General features: G+C 42.6%; 1 pseudogene; it reads right to left on the bottom strand.

Moving 5' to 3' along the window:
- Positions 1-501: 501 nt before the first annotated feature.
- Positions 502-1,429, bottom strand: LOC148003494 (reticulocalbin-1 pseudogene; annotated as a pseudogene).
- Positions 1,430-19,710: the final 18,281 nt, after the last annotated feature.

The raw sequence follows: 19,710 nt of genomic DNA on the forward strand, positions 1-19,710 counted from the left end.
TTTCATTAAATTCTAAGAAATCTTTAATTTCTTTCTTATGTCTCCAATGACCAAGTTGTCATTGACTTCAACTTCCACGTATATGTGGGCTTTCTGTCCTATTTGTTGTTATTGATCAGCAGCCTTAGTCCGTGGTTTTTTGAAAGGATGCATGGGATTATTTCTATCTTCCTGTACATGTTGAGGCTTCTTTTGTGACCGATAATATGGTCAATTTTGGAGAAGGTACCATGAGATGCTGAGAAGAAGGTATATCCTTTTGTTTAAGGGTGGAATGTTCTATAAATATATGTTAAATCCATTTGTTTCATAACTTCTGTTAGTCTTTCTATGTCTCTGTTTAATTTCTGTTTCCCTGATCTGTCCATTGATGAAAGTAGGGTTTTTAAATCTCCTACTATTATTGTTTGGTGCAATTTATGATTTTTTAGAAAGGTTTCTCATTGTTTAGGGACACAACTGCTATATACTTGACAAATACAGCAATAACCCAGAACATCCGCAGGAAGCCTATGACCGTTGGCCACATGAGGATGAGTTTCTTTCAAAATTCATCATGATTTTTGGTAAGATCTTCCCTGTAATTGGTGGCTTAGCTTCCCACAAACATGGTCCAGTTGTCTATCTACTCCATGGACAGCATCTCATGCTTGTTTTTGTCTGACTCATACACCAGATGCCAGGCCTCAGCCTGTGCATGGTCATAGTCCTGAGGAAGGATCCAGTGGTGAATCTCATCCTAGTCCAGCTTCCCATCCTTGTTCAGATCTGGGAAATCATTGAACTGCTCCCCAGACAAAACCCAGTCTGTCTTAGGGCAATTGTCCTAATGAGAAAAAGATGTCCACAATGTACTCATCCTGGTCCACAAAACCATCCCCGTTCTTGTCGATATCCTCCAGGGTTTCCAGAACTACAATCTCCTTCATATGTTCTAAATCCTCTTAGTGCAGAAAAGCAATGAACCTGTCCTGAGTAGCTGTCAGGTCACCGTCAAGGCCTTAAACCTCCTCTCATCTCGTGGAGGCATCTTTTTAAAGTTGTGATCATCACAGTCGTCTTGGAAATCAACAAGGTGTCCCAGGTAGTAGCCATAGGTGGCCTGCTTGTATTTTTCCCAGGAGATTTTACAACTATGTCCCTATCATAATCCTTCCAGGGTTTAGCCACATTATGGTAGATGTATCTTTTTTGTACCTGTTTGATCCAAACTTTCAGGTCTTCAGTAGTAACAAGGCCACGTCCATCATGGTCAATTGGGTCAACAATTTTCCCCAGCCTCTCCTGCTCTCGTCCAGGCTTAGCTATCAAAGGTCTTGGAGTCCTCCTTGCCCAGGAAGACCTCATGATCGTACAGGATGCTGTGCTTGTCATCTGGTGGCCACTGGCCCAGCTCTGAATCCGGACAAACCATGTGCTCCTTGCTCATCATACTCTTGGCCCTGAACGCCAAGTCCAGTGCCAGGAGCAGCCCATGGAGAGTCCCAGGCTGACACCATGCACCACTGTCTGGATCAAAGGGAGGCAGCAGGGAAGTAGGGACTCAGAGCACCTTAGAACTGTCCATCCCCAGAGAGGGCTTTTGTTACATTTCAAATGTTATCCCTTTTCCTGGTTTCCCATCCACAAAACCCCTTATAATACCTCCTCCCCCTTCTACTATGAGGGTGTTACCACCCACCCAACCACCCAGGCCTACCTGCCTCCCTGTTCTGGTTTCCCCTACACTGGGGCATCAAGCCTTGACAAGACCAAGGGCTTCTCCTCCCATTTGTGCCCAAGAAGGCCATCCTCTTCTACATATGCAGCTGTAGCCATGGGTCTGTCTGTCCATGTGTACTCTTTGGATGGTGATTTCAGCCCTGGGAGCTCTGGTTGTTTCTTATTGTTGTTCTTATGGGGCTGTAAAGCCCTTCAGCTCCCTCAATTCTTTCTCTTACTTCTCCATTGGGGACCCTGATCTCAGCTGAATTGTTGGCTGCAAGCATCTGCCTCTGTATTTGTCATGCTCTTTACCCCACTCTTTTGAGCAGATCACCACAGAGCAACGAAGATGTATTGTCTTGGAGTGATGATCTGTAGACAAATAGATGATTTCTTATTTCCTAATGATGGTTCTATAAGAATTCCTAAAATTAGATTAGTAATTTTAAGCTCCTTTATAATGGGACTGCTATTATGTTTTCTCTGGTAATCAAAATTGCATTGAGAACTCTGCCATTCTTAAAGTGTCACGAGTGAATTGCTTCTGCCAAACCAAGCAGGCATCTACAAATTAGAGCCCATCCTAAGAGGGTATAAACCAATTAACCAAAGTTCATAAAGAGAACTAATGATTTACTATAGGTACAAGGACTGAACATAAATAATTGACTGGATTTGCCTATAGGTAATTTCACTTATTCTTTTCTCATAAAAATTACAGCTTTTAACTCTCCATGAACGTGCAGAACTAGTGACAGATGGTGATAGTTTATCCTGATGATTACTCTTCATGGATATGCATGTAAACATTCCCTGTCATAAACTGATTATCCAACTTATGATTTGAATTCCTGTGCAAACTTGTGGTGAACTTTTCACCATGTGATGCTGTGTTCAGAAAGATATACAAATGCTGAGGACAAAGAGAGAGAAGCTTTTTAGACAGAACTGAGCTGAAGAGAACAGAACTCAAGAAGAACTTAGAAGTAAAGGCATAGCATTGAGAGTAAGGCATTGAGAGTAAGGAAATTATTGTGTCATAAGAGCAAGAGGAAAGGAGATAAGAAGAAGAGAGCAAGGAGAACTTTTTAAGCCAAAATTTATGGAGGCAAACCTTTGTAGAAACTTTTAGGAAAACTGAAGAACTTAGAAATAAAGGTTAAAATCACTGCTCTTCAGCCTTCAGCCTGGCTCACTGGCTAGCCTGTGCTCTTCAGTCAGGCTCACTGGCTAGCCTCTGCTCTTCAGTCAGGCTCAGTGGCTAGCCTCTGCTCTTCATTCAGGCTCACTGGCTAGCCTCTGCTCTTCATTCAGGCTCAGTGGCTAGCCTCTGCTCTTCAGTCAGGCTCACTGGCTAGCCTGTGCTCTTCAGTCAGGCTCACTGGCTAGCCTCTGCTCTTCAGTCAGGTTCACTGGCTAGCCTCTGCTCTTCAGTCAGGCTCACTGGCTAGCCTGTGCTCTTCAGTCCAGTTCACAGGCTAGCCTCTGCTCTTCAGTCAGGCTCACTGGCTAGCCTCTGCTCTTCAGCTGGGCTCACTGGCTAGCCTCTGCTCTTCAGACTGGCTCACTGGCTAGCCTCTGCTCTTCAGTCAGGCTCACTGGCTAGCCTCTGCTCTTCAGTCAGGCTCACTGGCTAGCCTCTGTTCTTCAGACTGGCTCACTGGCTAGCCTCTGCTCTTCAGTGAGGCTCACTGGCCTATGGGGCCCTAGCACATCGCTTAACCATCTGCTCATGACTGCCTGACCACACTGACCACCTGACTGCCCTGACTTCGTAAAGTTGTCCTCTAGAAAGAGGACAAGAAACAAAGAGAAACACCACAGGGACCTTTTCCAATGGGCTTTTTTCAACCTTTAGTACTTTCGTTATTTCTTTAAAAAAGTGAAATATAATTTCTGCTATTCATATGGCCAAGAGAGCTGTGCAGTAGTCATTGCTTTATGGAATTTGGTGCTAAATCAAAAGATTCCTTTATTCTATTACGATGTTATCTGTTTGCTGTACGATGTATGTTTAGAAAACACAACACTAAAATCCTAAAATCTAGATGTTTTAAGACATCGGCTCATGGACAATCATAACTGCTTACCTATCTAGACTGGACTTTTTTGCTATACTGTAGGTACAATCAATTTTCCACACTACTTCCATGATTTTCAAAAATGATTAAGAGTAAAATAAGTCGAACATAATGGCCAGAAAGGGGGTTCTGTCAAGTTGTCTTATATTGGACAAGATACCAAACTTTGACTGGTAAGCCTAAAACCACCTGTTCCCAAAACTAACAGAACTTACAGAAAATACATACTTTCTTATCATTCCTCCTCCCCAATGGTCAGTGATTTAATGAGCACCTACTACAATCCTAGCACTGTGCATCTAAGGGTGTAATGGTGAATAAAAACTTAATAAAAAGCCTCAGTAAGGAATAAAGAAAAATGAAACATAACTTTGAAACTCAGAATTCAATATAAGCAAAACCACCATTTCTTTAACTGGTGATTTCTGAAAACTTCATCATTTTTTCCATGGGCTTCTACAGTAATGATACTCAGTCTTGATTTTGTAAGTCACAGAAAGCAAGTCACACTTCTTTCTTGGCTCCCACAACTGTCAAAGAGAACAGAACTGTCACTGTCCATTTTGCTTCCCTATCAATCCTGCTATGGATGGTAATAAATTCCAGTCTTTTCAATGTGAAAACAGGCCACCACTTGACGGCAAAGGTTATTAAAATTACCCAAACCGGTATATTCTCTAAAATTTTCACATAGCATTTTACTGATATCACAATGCAAATTCACCACAAATATTTAACCAATGAAAATATTGAATAGCTCTGCAAATAGGAGCGATAATCATATATACTTGAAAACAACTATTATGGAAACAAAGGACGTACTAGGAGAAAAGATACATCACTAAAAGCTACACAAGCAGCAAAAAAAGATACTACATTTCTTGGTTTAAAAGTTAGCTGATACAATTGATCTTTAAAGACAGGCAATGTACTTGATCTTAAAGCCCTTTAACTGTGCCCTGTCCACATAGAAACTGCAGTAGATGACAATCTTTTGTAAGATTTATTGATTTATATGTGAGACCATGCAGCTGTCTTCAGACACACCAGAAGAGGGCATCAGTACTCATTACAGATGGTTGTGAGCCACCATGTGGTTGCTGGGATTTGAACTCAGGACCTCTGGAAGAACACTTGGTGCTCTTACCCACTGAGCCATCTCTCCAGCCCTCACAATGGCCTCTTACACAGCATCACAGTGGTCTATTTCACTAGATGGCTCCAGGGTGATAACAGAGAAACTTTCACAGTTCCTGAGCACTTCTGAGTTCAAACACCACCAGTGCCCACTCTGTGCTGTTGGCACATTCTGACCTTCTCCTAAGGGTTGTCAGCCACAAAAGGGACGGGTTAGCACCAGACAGCATTCACTGCCCTATCCTAAAACCCCCCTCGATTCTGAAAAAGCCACATTCCATACCTGCTCCATATTTGAGGAAGCCAAATGGTTGATCTGGCTCAAGGCTCTACTTTTCTTAGCTCATCAACTTTCTTTTTCCTCTTCTTGTCACAAGAAGTATTTTTTTATGCTACAACTACACTGCAGTGTTTGAAGGAAACCACCATCAACTCTGGGTGTCACCTCTCGAAATTTAAAATTCACAAAACAATTCGTGGCTTTCTAACCAGCACCATGGAAAATAAACAAAAACAAGCAAAACCATTCCAAAGGAACTTGCTGATCTGGAGGCCTGCTCCTGGCAGGCAGGAAAGAATTAAATTATGCAGAACTGTAATCTCTCAGAGCTTTGGAGCCTAAAAAAAGAGGAAATCTCTGTTTATGTTCCCTTTCTCCGAGTAATTGAAGGAGGGTATTTTACATCCTCCAAATACAATCTCTTGCAAGGGGCAACCAATTACAAAGTAGATCAGAAGAAATCTATTAAATAATACATTCATTGCCTGAGGTTTTAAGAAAATATTTTCCCACAATCCGCATCCTTTAACATACAATTGAAACTGAAAGACCGTACCCCTAAACGGGGAGTCGCGTCTCTCGCTCCGATCGCGGGGTGGGGTGCCCCCAGAAATCACGAGTAGCCATTCTTGATGTAACAACAAGAGGTACCTTTTGTTAACGAGATCCCGGGTCTTAGCGGGATCCCGGGTCGACACGTATCTCACACAGGAGACAGAGGAATCGACCCCGAGCTTCCAAACTCGGGGGTTTATATAGGGGCATTTGAGCGGTTACACATGATTGGTCAATTCAAAAGGTGCACAGTTACTTTCGGCTCGAAATGGCATCAGCAAGGAGTATGTGTTATCTAGCAGCTCGGCAGGCAGGTAGGGTGGATCATCTCACTCACCGGGGTGAAGGAAGGGGAGAGGGTGGCTACGGATGGTCAATGTCCTTGGGGCTGATAGCTGGTTTGGCAAGTCCTGTCTCTGGCTCTCCCTCAGGCACGTCCGACCCTGCACATCCGGACTCTGACAATGAGCAACCTTTATGAAACTCTAGTTCTGCACATTCGGGCTCTGACAATGAGTAACCTTTATGAAACTCTAGTTCTACAAAACATTACAGGGAGTGTGCCACCAGGATAAGCTGCCTCTGAAAAGCCTGTCCTGCCCTGGCAGGTACAGGTCATTTAATTCTAAGTCAATCTGGAGAGAGGTGACAGCCCCAAGTTGCTCTGGGGATGTCAGAGCACAGCTCTCATGCAGACTCCAAATCACCTCTCCATTCTTTCCCAACGCCATAGGCTTTCCAATCCCTGCTTCAGCTCTCCATCCATCCCTGAACCCTCCCTTCCCCTACCCAATGGGCTCACTTTGCATTGCCTCCTTCTGCCACTGCTTTCCCAGGACAGGGGGACGGAGGGGGGGGAGACGGGGGGGGGGGGGGCAGAACGAGCCTAAGGAGGGATGCGGGTCTCCTACCTACCTGTGTCTGCTGCTCTGGTGGTGCAGCCGGCCCTGCTTGCTGCTTGCTGTCCCTGGGGACCAGACCGGAGGTCGGGCTAGGGGTCTGCGCGAGCACCACGCCTCGAGGTCCCCTGGCAGGGCTTGCCTGGGCTTTGTCCCTGGACACTGCAAGGCTTCAGTCTCCGTTGGAAATCCCGCCGCTGTCATAGCGCGCCCTCCCGTGGCCGAGGGTGACCCCCAACGCCGTTACCGCCCCCTTCCCTGGCCGCTTCTTCTGCTTTTTCTTTTCTTTTTTTCTTTTTCTTTTTGTTCGCGAAGTGGCGCCTGGGAAGAGCTCGCCTCCAGCAAGGAGGACATCGTGCAGGCAGAATCACCTCTGGGCCCTGCCGGGGTCGGAGAGGGAGAGAGAGGAGTCAGCTTGGGCCGCGGCGCCCCGGCTGCCGGCACCTGCGGAAGGAAAACTCGCCCAGGCACACGCGCTGCTGCGGGCGCCAAATATAACGCGAGCGCCCCGCCCCCTCAGGCCCCGCGCTCACCCACGAGCTCCGCGTGCCCTGAAGCCCGGCTCGGGCGCGGTCGAGCGGCGGGGTGGGAAGGACACGTGTGCCCACTCCGCAGTGCAGGCAACACGTGGAGGCGGGACATGGCGAGGCCTGTGGTGTGGATCTCCGGGCTCCGCCCAGGCCCGTCAGTCCCCCCTCAGGGCTCTGCGGTGGCCCAGGGCGGCTTCTGCGGGCCCCGGGACCACCGTGACCTACCCGAGGCCATTGCCTCGGGAGCTTCTCGCTGCCCCAGGCTCCTGGCTTGGACATTGTGATTGTGGTTGCCACTCTCCTAGGCCGGCTCAGCAGGGCGCAAGCCACCACCACCTTTCCTCACCTGAAGGCATCCTGATGGTGCTTCAGAGCCCACATCCAGCAGGTGAGCCTCATGACACGGGGCCATGGTCTTGGGTCTGCACCTTGTTGCCAGCCCCTCACACATATGGCAGCATCACACATATGGTTCCTTCTACCAACCGCCACTAATTACCATTTGGACATTCCATCACAGTGTTCTCAAGAAGAAAGATTGTAAACAAACACAAAAAGAATGAAATTTAAAATCTTTTTTATCAGGCTGGAGAGATGGCTTGGTGATTAAGAGCGCTGCTTCTCTATTGCTCCCAAGTTCAATTCCCAGCAACCACATGGTGACCTACAACTATCTGTAGTGGGATCCAATGCCCTCTTTGTCTGAAGCTCTCTTCTGACATGCAGGCACACTCGCAAACAGAGTGCTCATGTACATAAATAAATAAATCTTTAAAAATAAAACCTTCTAATCAGTTAATGTATCTACATCTAGAAGCTAGAAAAGGGTCACAGCAATATTAAAAATAATTCAGAAATGGTAAAGGGATGTACGAGAGTCACAAAATTCACTGGGCAAGATGGTGTATGCCTGGAATCCCAACACTCACATGGCTGAGGTAGGTGGATTGCCTTGAGTTCAAGGCTAGACTAAAGTGTGAGTCCTTGTACTAGAAAACAGAACAATTGGGGAGGGGATGGAGAGAGAGACAGAGAGACAGAGAGAGACAGAGAGGAAGAAAGAGACAGAGAGCCAGAGCCAGAGAGAGACGGAGACAGAAAGAGAGAGAGAGAGAGAGAGAGAGAGAGAGAGAGAGAGAGAGAGAGAGAGACCTCGAGGTCATTTCTTGCACTGATGACAAGCTACTGAAGAATGTGAATGTCTCCTACCAAATACTGAGATAATGCGAATGACAGAATGGGTTTCTTATTAAGATATAATAAAATGTAGATGGAAAAGTAAAGGAATATACATTTATAATAAATAAAAGAGAAATCCTAAATTTGGAAAGCCTAAATTAAGAAGACTGTATAAGTTTAAGTCATAGGGGAAGGGATGAGACGATGTGTGGGAGAGAATAATCAGAATAAATTATATATGTGTATGAAAATGTTAACTAACAGCAACCAATGAAAAGAGAAAAGCAGGTTTATTTTATGATGAAATTGAGTTCCCATATGACACTATATAACATTTTGTAAATGGATTATATGAATTATCTGCAATAAAAAATCAATTGTTATTAAAGATGTGATTATGTTCATATTAATTTCAAGTGTTTTCAATTCTTTTTATTTATTTGTTTATTTATTTATTGATTTTTTTTTTGGTTCTTTTTTTCAGAGCTGGGGACCGAACCCAGGGCCTTGCCGTTCCTAGGCAAGCGCTCTACCACTGAGCTAAATCCCCAACCCCCTATTAATTGCTTTTTTAAGATGGGGTTTTCCTATGTAGACCAGGTTGACCTCAAAAAGAGATCCACCTGCCTATGCCTCCAAAGAGTTAGGATCAAAAGTGTATACACACACATGAAATTTACATTCTTAAAATGATAAAAAATTACAGCTATCAACTTGGTACAATTATTGAACAGTGATCAAGTGAATAGGAATATCAGAAACACATTTAAGGCATTAGGTTACTGTTCTTAAAAGGATCTTTAGCAGCATATATAATTATAATTCAAATCATCCAGGAGACACATTGTGAAAAAAAAACATGAAATTGGGTAAAGATGATTTAAATTTTTTAATCTATTAAAATTTTAAAGTGCATTCGATATGAAAACTGTAAGTGATATACTTCACATTTTTGCTTATATACCATCTTCACTTTTATGTGCATTCTGCAAATATTGTCCATGTTTATTCAGGCTCTTAATATTTCCCCATGACTGATAACATTCACAGAAATCATATTGAGTAAACTGGATATGTTGACGTATAATAGAATTGTATTCTAAACAGTATAGCATAGAAATATGTATACATAACTTCCCATATGTGTGTATATACATGTGTAAATGGCTCAAGAAAATGAATATCACTTTATCATTGTGGTATTATTTTCCTCAAAATCCTGAGAACATTGAAATGGCATCAAATACTGACCAGATTGGCAAAAAACAAAAAAAACAAAAACAAAAAAAAAAAACTCCACAAAGTAAAACTCTTATAAAGAATCTAACGATACTAGCAAAAGAGGCAAAAATATTAAAGACTCAATGAAATATAAAGCCCAGATGAAATACTGTGTAATATTTTCTCAACTCTAGGATAATGTATTTTTTTTCAACTATCAATAAAAGGCCTGAATTTTGAAGAATTCAAAAGTAATGCAGTATAATTATGCAGTGGTCAATACTATTGCATAACATTTTACTAGCGATGAACTCAGGTAGATTTAGGGGGAACCATTACATTGTAGACTTAAACTGGATAATTTGGGGGTGAGTAAGTCATATTTTGGTAAAGTTGCTTTAAAAATAAACCGTTGGATATTAGTATGGCAAGTAATTCTCCCTGAAGGAAAAATCAGACACCAAGAACCTAGACCACTGCTGTCCAGGAGAAATTTCTAGATGATAGAAATATTCTATATCTGCAGTGTTTCTGGCTATGGATTCTGGCTGGCTGTTTGCCTCCTGGTTTGCCTGCTGTGACTAAAGAGGCAGATTTTAGTTCTAAGTTTTGTTCATCTCAAATAGCCATGTGTGACCAGTGGGTGCCATTTGGACAGTGTAGCCACAGAAAACTGAAGCAGTGTAACCAAAGACTCACCTAGGAGTCAGTTGACCTCCTAGAAGTGACTTGGGAAAACGTTGGCAATGATAGCCTCTTGGGGAGCTCACCTTCACCAAAAACAAACTGTGAATCCTTACTCTTCTGCAATAGTCATAATGCAACTGGTCTCACACGCACCCCAACCCTCACCAAAGACTCTTGAGAGGGAGCTGAACCCACTGTGTGCTTTAGATTTCAGTTTCAAAAGCACTTCCTTCAAAGTGGAGCAGACTGAGATTGCCAAGTCCTTTGTGTGGCTCCAGGGACTTGGGCCTGACCATGGGTGAGGAGGAAATGAAGAATGACATTGGACACACATACATGGGGAAGGCTGGGTCCCTGAGCTGGAGAAAATGCAGCATCCCAGAAGCTCATCATGTTTATTATATAGAGCTGGCCAGGAAGCAGGGTTTCTGCACAGGGAAGCAAGGAGGTGGGGATTACATGCAGATAAACAAGGAGGGGAGGACTACACATATGTAACTGACAAGGGGCAGATTTAGCTAATCTCAGTAGGAGCAGTCTCTGCAGGGAGCAGTCTTCAGGCTGTAAATATACAGATGGGGCCAGGGAGAAAGGTAGAGTAGACTTTTTCTGCACACACTATCAATGCCATACTGAGAAGGCTTTGTCATGTCTCTGAGCCTCAAGGGGCATGGGGGCCTTTGCCATTTCCCCATGGATAAATGGCTTTGGGTCCATGGCATAGTCATATCAGGTTTATAGCACACATCCACTTACGGCTGCACTTCCTCAGGGCTTCCTCTGCTCCCACAGTGAGATCTCAAAAGAAAAACAGAAACCAAACAAACAAAAAATGTGCTCAGTGAACTGGTTAATTCCCTAAACTATATAGATCCAGTGTCCTAACTAGGACTTCCTCAAAGACTACAGAAAATCCTGTGGACCTAAAATAAGCAAGGAAAAAAAACCCAAAAGACACTTGACCCCCCTAAAAATGAATGGGAGAAAAAAATTATTAAAGGTTTTCAGAGAAAATTGTTTAAGAAAAACACACGGGAATTGTACTTAATGGAGTTAGTGTGCTGAGATGTGAGGCCCACTCACAGCATGCAGCATTTGGGAGTCTCAGACAACTTAACAGAAGAGCACTCCTAATTATTCTTTGTGACCACTCTCCACATACTACTCACAGCTTATTACTAACCTCCATAATTGAGTTGGGGACAGTATTCGCCATAGCAGATAATTGAAGCATAAGTACACACAGACACACACAGACACACACACACACACACACACACAAAACACACACTCACACACACACAAAACACACTCACACACACAAAACACACACAAAACACACACACTCACACACTCACAAAAACACTCACACACATACACACACACTCACACACACAAGCACACACACTCACACACATACACACACACTCACACATACACATACACAAAACATACAAACACACACACTCAGGAGCACACACAAGAGAAATGTATATTCTATGAAATTTCTTGGTATATTTTTATTTGTAAGCCTCAATGCTGGAGTATTCTTGGTTTTGCATAAAGTGGGAGGAAAAGTCAGGCTTCATTTTCCCCCTTTTGAAATGACAGATATCTGTGTGTTAAATATACTCTGATGGCCGTCCAGGCTGCCTCGGCCTTTTTGACAGCATCCAGGTCACCTTGGTCAGGACACTGGTTGCTCTTCTTATTGGCAACTGGTTTGTATCACAAGAGTTTTTCACATCCTTACCAATATTAGAAGTTTGGTGACACAAGCAGCTTGCCAAACAGTAAAATTATTGTGGTTTTGCCTTTCTGGAGGACATTAAAATTTACATGTTTTGCATATGGCTTTTTTTCTTAGCATTTAGTCCTGCTTTACTGCTGTTCAAATGTGGCCATGCAGCCAGCATCCCTTTGCTCCAGGCTCTCAGCACCCCATTCCTGTCACTGATCTGATGCATACTTGGTCCCAGAGATGGACAGCAGAGGGACTTGACACACAGCGTCCACTCTGCATCACTGCTTTGCTTTTTGTAAATTTTTACAATGGCTATTTCTTTTTTTTTATTAACTTGAGTATTTCTTATATACATTTCGAGTGTTATTCCCTTTCCTGGTTTCCTGGCAAACAATCACCTCCCCCTCCCCTTCTTTATGGGTGTTCCCCTCCCCATCCTCCCCCCATTGCCGCCGTCCCCCCAACAATCTAGTTCACTGGGCGTTCAGTCTTAGCAGGACCCAGGGCTTCCCCTTCCACTGGTGCTCTTACTAGGATATTTATTGCTACCTATGAGGTCAGAGTCCAGGGTCAGTCCCTGTATAGTCTTTAGGTAGAGGCTTAGTCCCTGGAAGCTCTGGTTGCTTGGCATTGTTGTACATATGGGGTCTTGAGCCCCTTCAAGCTCTTTCACTTCTTTCTCTGATTCCTTCAACGGTGGTCCTATTCTCAATTCATGGGTTTGCTGCTGGCATACGCCTCTCTGTTTGCTGTATTCTGGCTGTGTCTCTCGGGAGCGATCTACATCCGGCTCCTGTCGGCCTGCACTTCTTTGCTTCATCCATCTTGTCTAATTGGGTGGCTGTATGTATATGGGCCACATGTGGGGCAGGGTCTGAATGGGTGTTCCTTCAGTCTCTGTTTTAATCTTTGCCTCTCTATTCCCTGCCAAGGGTATTCTTGTTCCCCTTTTAAAGAAGGAGTGAAGCATTCACATTTTGATCATCCGTCTTGAGTTTCATTTGTTCTAGGCATCTAGGGTAATTCAAGATTTTAGGCTAATAGCCACTTATCAATGAGTCCATACCATGTGTGTTTTTCTGTGATTGGGTTAGCTCACTCAGGATGATATTTTCCAGTTCCAACCATTTGCCTACGAATTTCATAAAGTCATTGTTTTTGATAGCTGAGTAATATTCCATTGTGTAGATGTACCACATTTTCTGTATCCATTCCTCTGTTGAAGGGCATCTGGGTTCTTTCCAGCTTCTGGCTATTATAAATAAGGATGCGATGAACATAGTGGAGCACGTGTCTTTTTTATATGTTAGGGCATCTTTTGGGTATATGCCCAAGAGAGGTATAGCTGGATCCCCAGGCAGTTCAATGTCCAATTTTCTGAGGAACCTCCAGACTGATTTCCAGAATGGTTGTACCAGTCTGCAATCCCACCAACAATGGAGGAGTGTTCCTCTTTCCCCACATCCTCACCAGCATCTGCTGTCACCTGAGTTTTTGATCTTAGCCATTCTCACTGGTGTGAGGTGAAATGTCAGGGTTGTTTTGATTTGCATTTCCCTTATGACTAAAGATGTAGAACATTTCTATAGGTGTTTCTCAGCCATGTGGCATTCCTCAGCTGTGAATTCTTTGTTTACCTCTGAATCCCATTTTTTAATAGTGTTATTTGTCTCCCTGCGGTCTAACTTCTTGAGTTCTTTGTATATTTTGGATATTAGCCCTCTATCTGTTGTAGGATTGGTAAAGATCTTTTCCGAAACTGTTGGTTGCCATTTTGTCCTAACCACAGTGTCCTTTGCCTTACAGAAGCTTTGCAGTTTTATGAGATCCCATTTGTCGATTCTTGATCTTAGAGCATAAGCCATTGGTATTTTGTTCAGGAAATTTATCCCGTGCCCATGTGTTCCAGATTCTGCCCTAGTTTTTCTTCTCTTAGTTTGAGTGTGTCTGGTTTGATGTGGAGGTCCTTGATCCACTTGGACTTAAGCTTTGTACAGGGTGATAAACATGGATCAATCTGCATTCTTCTACATGTTGACCTCCAGTTGAAACAGCACCATTTGCTGAAAATGCTATCTTTTTTCCATTGGATGGTTTTGGCTCCTTTGTCTAAAATCAAGTGCCCATATGTATGTGGGTTCATTTCTGGGTCTTCAATTCTGTTCCATTGGTCTATCTGTCTGTCTCTGTACCAATACCATGCAGTTTTTATTGTCACCACCAGCGGGGACCCAGTTATTCAGGGTCCCGAAGAGGCTTTCTACCTGTGGGCCAAAATGGGGGTGAAGAGAAGAAGGAGACCAAGCAAAAGTTCTGTTGTCAAGGTCTCGTTTATTGAGAGAAATGTACAGCATTTAAAGCTCTGAGGCAGGAATAGAAGCGGGAACTGAAGCTTAGGGTGGGGGAGTTTGGGAAGTGCCCAAGGATATAAGGTGAATCACTACACTGCAAGATATCCTCCTATAACAAAGAGGCAACAGTCTTCCCGGGACATGTTCTTTGAAAAGGTCGAACCCTTCTTAGGAATCTGCTCAGGGACATCCGGTGTTTTGCTCAGGCTGAAACATCCTGTCATTGCTCCCAGGGTCTTCCTGGGAGAGGCTCTTAGTTCAACAATCTCAAGTCTGTATGGCAGTCATTTCAAGGTTAAACCTCTGAGGCCATGCAGCCCAGAGTCAAGTAGCCACCTTGAGCTAAGCAGTCACAAAGCAGCTAGGCCCAAATCCAATACGGCTCACTGCATTTTATCACTATTGCTCTGTAATACTGCTTGAGTTCAGGGATAGTCATTCACCCTGAAGTCCTTTTATTGTTGAGGATAGTTTTAGCTATCCTGGGTTTTTTGTTATTCCAGATGAATTTGCAAATTGTTCTGTCTAACTCTTTGAAGAATTGGATTGGTATTTTGATGGGGATTGCATTGAATCTGTGGATCGCTTTTGGTAAAATGGCCATTTTTACTATATTAATCCTGCCAATCCATGAGCATGGGAGATCTTTCCATCTTCTGAGGTCTTCTTCAATTTCTTTCTTCAGAGTCTTGAAGTTCTTATTGTACGAATCTTTTACTTGCTTGGGTAAAGTCTCACTGAGGTACTTTATATTATTTGTCTATTATGAAGGGTGTCATTTCCCTAATTTCTTTCTCGGCTTGTTTCTCTTTTGTGTAGAGGAAGGCTACTGATTTATTTGAGTTAATTTTATACCTAGCCAGTTTGATGAATTTGTCTATCAGCTTTAGTAGTTCTTTGGTGGAACTTTTGGGATCACTTAAATATACTATCATATCATCTGCAAATAGTGATATTTTGACTTCTTCTTTTCTGATCTGTATCCCCTTGACCTCCTTTTGTTGTCTGGTTGCTCTGGCTAGGACTTCAAGAACTATATTGAATAAGTAGGGAGAGAGTGGGCAACCTTGTCTAGTCCCTGATTTTAGTAGGATTGCTTCAAGTTTCTCTCCATTTAGTTTAATGTTAGCAACTGGTTTGCTGTATATGGCTTTTACTATGTTTAGGTATGGGCCTTGAATTCCTATTCTTTCCAGGACTTTCATCATGAAGGGGTGTTGAATTTTGTCAAATGCTTTCTCAGCATCTAATGAAATGATCATGTGGTTTTGTTCTTTCAGTTTGTTTATGTAATGGATCACTTTCATGGTTTTCTGTATATTAAACCATCCCTGCATGCCTGGGATGAAGCCTACTTGATCATGGTGGATGATTGTTTTGATGTGCTCTTGGATTCGGTTTGCCAGAATTTTATTGAGTATTTTTGCGTCGATATTCATAAGGGAAATTGGTCTGAAGTTCTCTTTCTTTGTTGGGTCTTTGTGTGCTTTAGGTATAAGAGTAATTGTGGCTTCATAGAAGGAATTCAGTAGTGCTCCATCTGTTTCAATTTTGTGGAATAGTTTGGATAGTATTGGTATGAGGTCTTCTATGAAGGTCCGATAGAATTCTGCACTAAACCCATCTGGACCTGGGCTCTTTTTGGTTGGGAGAACTTTAAGGACTGCTTCTATTTCCTTAGGAGTTATGGGGTTTTTTAACTGGTTTATCTGTTCCTGATTTAACTTCGGTACCTGGTATTTGTCTAGGAAATTGTCTATTTCCTGCAGATTTTCAAGTTTTGTTGAATATAGGCTTTTATAGTAAGATCTGATGATTTTTTGAATTTCCTCTGAATCTGTAGTTATGTCTCCCTTTTCATTTTTGATTTTGTTAATTTGGACACACTCTCTTTGTCCTCTCGTTAGTCTGGCTAAGGGTTGATCTATCTTGTGGATTTTCTCAAAGAACCAACTTTTGGTTCTGTTGATTCTTTCTATGGTCCTTTTTGTTTCTACTTGGTTGATTTCAGCTCTGAGTTTGATTATTTCCTGCCTTCTACTCCTCCTGGGTGTATTTGCTTCTTTTTGTTCTAGAGCTTTTAGGTGTGCTTTCAAGCTGCTGACATATGCTCTCTCCTGTTTCTTTCTGTAGGCACTCAGCGCTATGAGTTTTCCTCTTAGCACAGCTTTCATTGTGTCCCATAAGTTTGGGTATGTTGTACCTTCATTTTCATTAAATTCTAAAAAGTCTTTAATTTCTTTCTTTATTTCTTCCTTGACCAGGTTATCATTGAGTAGAGCATTGTTCAATTTCCACGTATATGTGGGCATTCTTCCCTTATTGTTATTGAAGACCAGTTTTAGGGCGTGGTGTTCCGATAGCACGCATGAGATTATTTCTATGTTTCTGTACCTGTTGAGGCCTGTTTTTTGACCAATTATATGGTCAATTTTGGAGAAAGTACCATGAGGAGCTGAGAAGAAGGTATGTCCTTTGCTTTAGGATAGAATGTTCTATAAATATCTGTTAAATCCATTTGGCTCATGACTTCTCTTAGTCTGAATACGTCTCTGTTTAATTTTCTGTTTCCATGATCTGTCCATTGATGAAAGTGGGGTGTTGAAATCTCCTACTATTATTGTGTGAGTTGCAATGTGTGTTTTGAGCTTTAGTAAGGTTTCTTTTATGTATGTAGGTGCCCTTGTATTTGGGGCATAGATATTTAGGATTGAGAGTTCATCTTGGTGGATTTTTCCTTTGAGGAATATGAAGTGTCCTTCCTTATCTTTTTTGATGAATTTTAGTTGAAAATTGATTTTATTTGGTATTAGAATGGCTACTCCAGCTTGCTTCTTCCAACCATTTGCTTGGAAAGTTGTTTTCCAGCCTTTCACTCTGAGGTAGTGTCTGTCTTTTTCTCTGAGGTGTGTTTCCTGTAGGCAGCAGAATGTAGGGTCCTCATTGCATATCCAGTTTGTTAATCTATGTCTTTTTATTGGGGAGTTGAGGCCATTGATGTTGAGAGATATTAAGGAATAGTGATTATTGCTTCCTGTTATATTCATATTTGGATGTGAGGTTATGTTTGTGTGCTTTTCTTCTCTTTGTTTTGTTGCCAAGATGATTAGTTTCTTGCTCCTTCTAGAGTATAGCTTGCCTCCTTATGTTGGGCTTTACCATTTATTATCCTTTGTAGTGCAGGATTTGTAGAAAGATATTGTGTAAATTTGGTTTTGTTATGGAATATCTTGGTTTCTCCATCTATGTTAATTGAAAGTTTTGCAGGATACATTAACCTGGGCTGGCATTTGTGTTCTCTTAGGGTCTGTATGACATCTGTCCAGGATCTTCTGGCTTTCATAGTTTCTGGCAAAAAGTCTGGTGTGATTCTGATAGGTCTGCCTTTATATGTTACTTGACCTTTTTCCCTTACTGCTTTTAATATTCTTTCTTTATTTTGTGGGTTTGGTGTTTTGACTATTATGTGACAAGAGGTGTTTCTTTTCTGGTCCAATCTATTTGGAGTTGTGTAGGCTTCTTGTATGCCTATGGGTATCTCTTTTTTTAGGTTAGGGAAGTTTTCTTCTATGATTTTGTTAAAGATATTTACTGCTTCTTTGAGCTGGGAGTCTTCACTCTCTTCTATACCTATTATCCTTAGGTTTGATCTTCTCATTGAGTCCTGGATTTCCCGTATGTTTTGGATCAGTAGCTTTTTCTGCTTTACATTATCTTTGACAGTTGAGTCGATGATTTCTATGGAATCTTCTGCTCCTGAGATTCTCTCTTCCATCTCTTGTATTCTATTGGTGAAGCTCATATCTACAGCTCTTTGTGTCCTCTTTTGGTTTTCTATATCCAGGGTTGTTTCCATGTGTTCTTTCTTGATTGCTTCTATTTCCATTTTTAATTCCTTCAACTGTTTTATTGTGTTTTCCTGGAATTCTTTCAGGGATTATTGTGAGTCCTTTCTGTAGGCTTCTACTTGTTCTCTATGGGAGTTCTTCATGTCTTTCTTGAAGTCCTCCAGCATCATGATCAAATATGGTTTTGAAACTAGATCTTGCTTTTCTGGTATGTTTGGATATTCCGTGTTTGCTTTGGTGGGAGAATTGGGCTCCGATGATGCCATGTAGTCTTGGTTTCTGTTGCTTGGGTTCCTGCGCTTGCCTCTCGCCATCAGATTATCTCTAGTGTTACTTTGTTCTGCTATTTCTGACAGTGGCTAGACTGTCCTATAAGCCTGTGTGTCAGGAGTGCTGTAGACCTGTTTTCCTGTTTTCTTTCAGCCAGTTATGGGGACAGAGTGTTCTGCTTTCGGGTGTGTAGTTTTTCCTATCTACAGGTCTTCAGCTGTTCCTGTGGGCCTGTGTCTGGTGTTCACCAGGCAGGTCACTTGCAGCAGAAAAGTTGGTCTTACCTGTGGTCCCGAGGCTCAAGTTTGCTCTTGGGGTGTTTTCCTCTGGCATCAGAGATGTGTGCAGAGTGCAGTCTCTTCTGGTTTCCCAGGCGTGTCTGCCTCTCTGAAGGTTTATCTCTTCCTCCTATGGGATTTGGGTGCAGAGAACTGTTTATCTGGTAGGTCCCTTCAGGTTATGGCAGTGTCTCAGGCGCAGGGGTCTGTGCTCCTGGGCCCTCCTCTACGGGAACCCAGAGGCCGTATACAGTTTCCTTTTGGGCCAGGGATGCGGGCAGGGGTGGGCAGTGTTGGTGGTCTCTTCTGCTCTGCAGCCTCAGGAGTGTCTACCTAACCAGGCGGTGAGGTATCTCTCCCATGGGGTTTGAAGCAGAGAGCTGCTGCGGGCCAGGATCCGCCACAATGGCTATTTCTTGATTTATTATTACTACGACCATGACTTGTCTTGATATTTTGAGATACGATCTTCTTACACAGCTCAGGGTTGGCCTTGATTTCCCAATTCTCTGGCCTTAGTCTTCCACCATTCCCTGATTCTCAGTTTGTTATTAGAGGTAGTTGTATGGACCCATTTCCAAATCAAATGTTCTTCTGGCTTTATTACTTTGCCTTTTCCACAGACTTTTATTAATTATGCAAAGTACATCGTGTTTAATGTTTAACTACTAGATATATTAACTCATCAGTCCCAAAGACAACTCTGTGAATTAAACACTCGTTATCATCCTCACTGTGCAGATGAGGAAATTGAATCACACAAAGGTACAATAACTTCTCCACGGTTGAACATCTAACGTGTGTGAGAGCCAAGCTTTGAGTCCAACTACAAAGTAGATTGGCCTATAATGGGTTGGCCTGTGCTGCTGTATATTCAAATGCTAAAGTCTGTACCCTAAGGTCTGGTGGCTCCAAGACAAGGAGATCCTCATGTATACCAGATTTT

This window comes from Rattus norvegicus, chromosome 9, assembly GCF_021556685.1.
Source record: "Rattus norvegicus strain SHRSP/BbbUtx chromosome 9, alternate assembly SHRSP_T2T, whole genome shotgun sequence".
In the NCBI taxonomy this organism is placed as follows: Eukaryota; Metazoa; Chordata; class Mammalia; order Rodentia; family Muridae; genus Rattus; species Rattus norvegicus.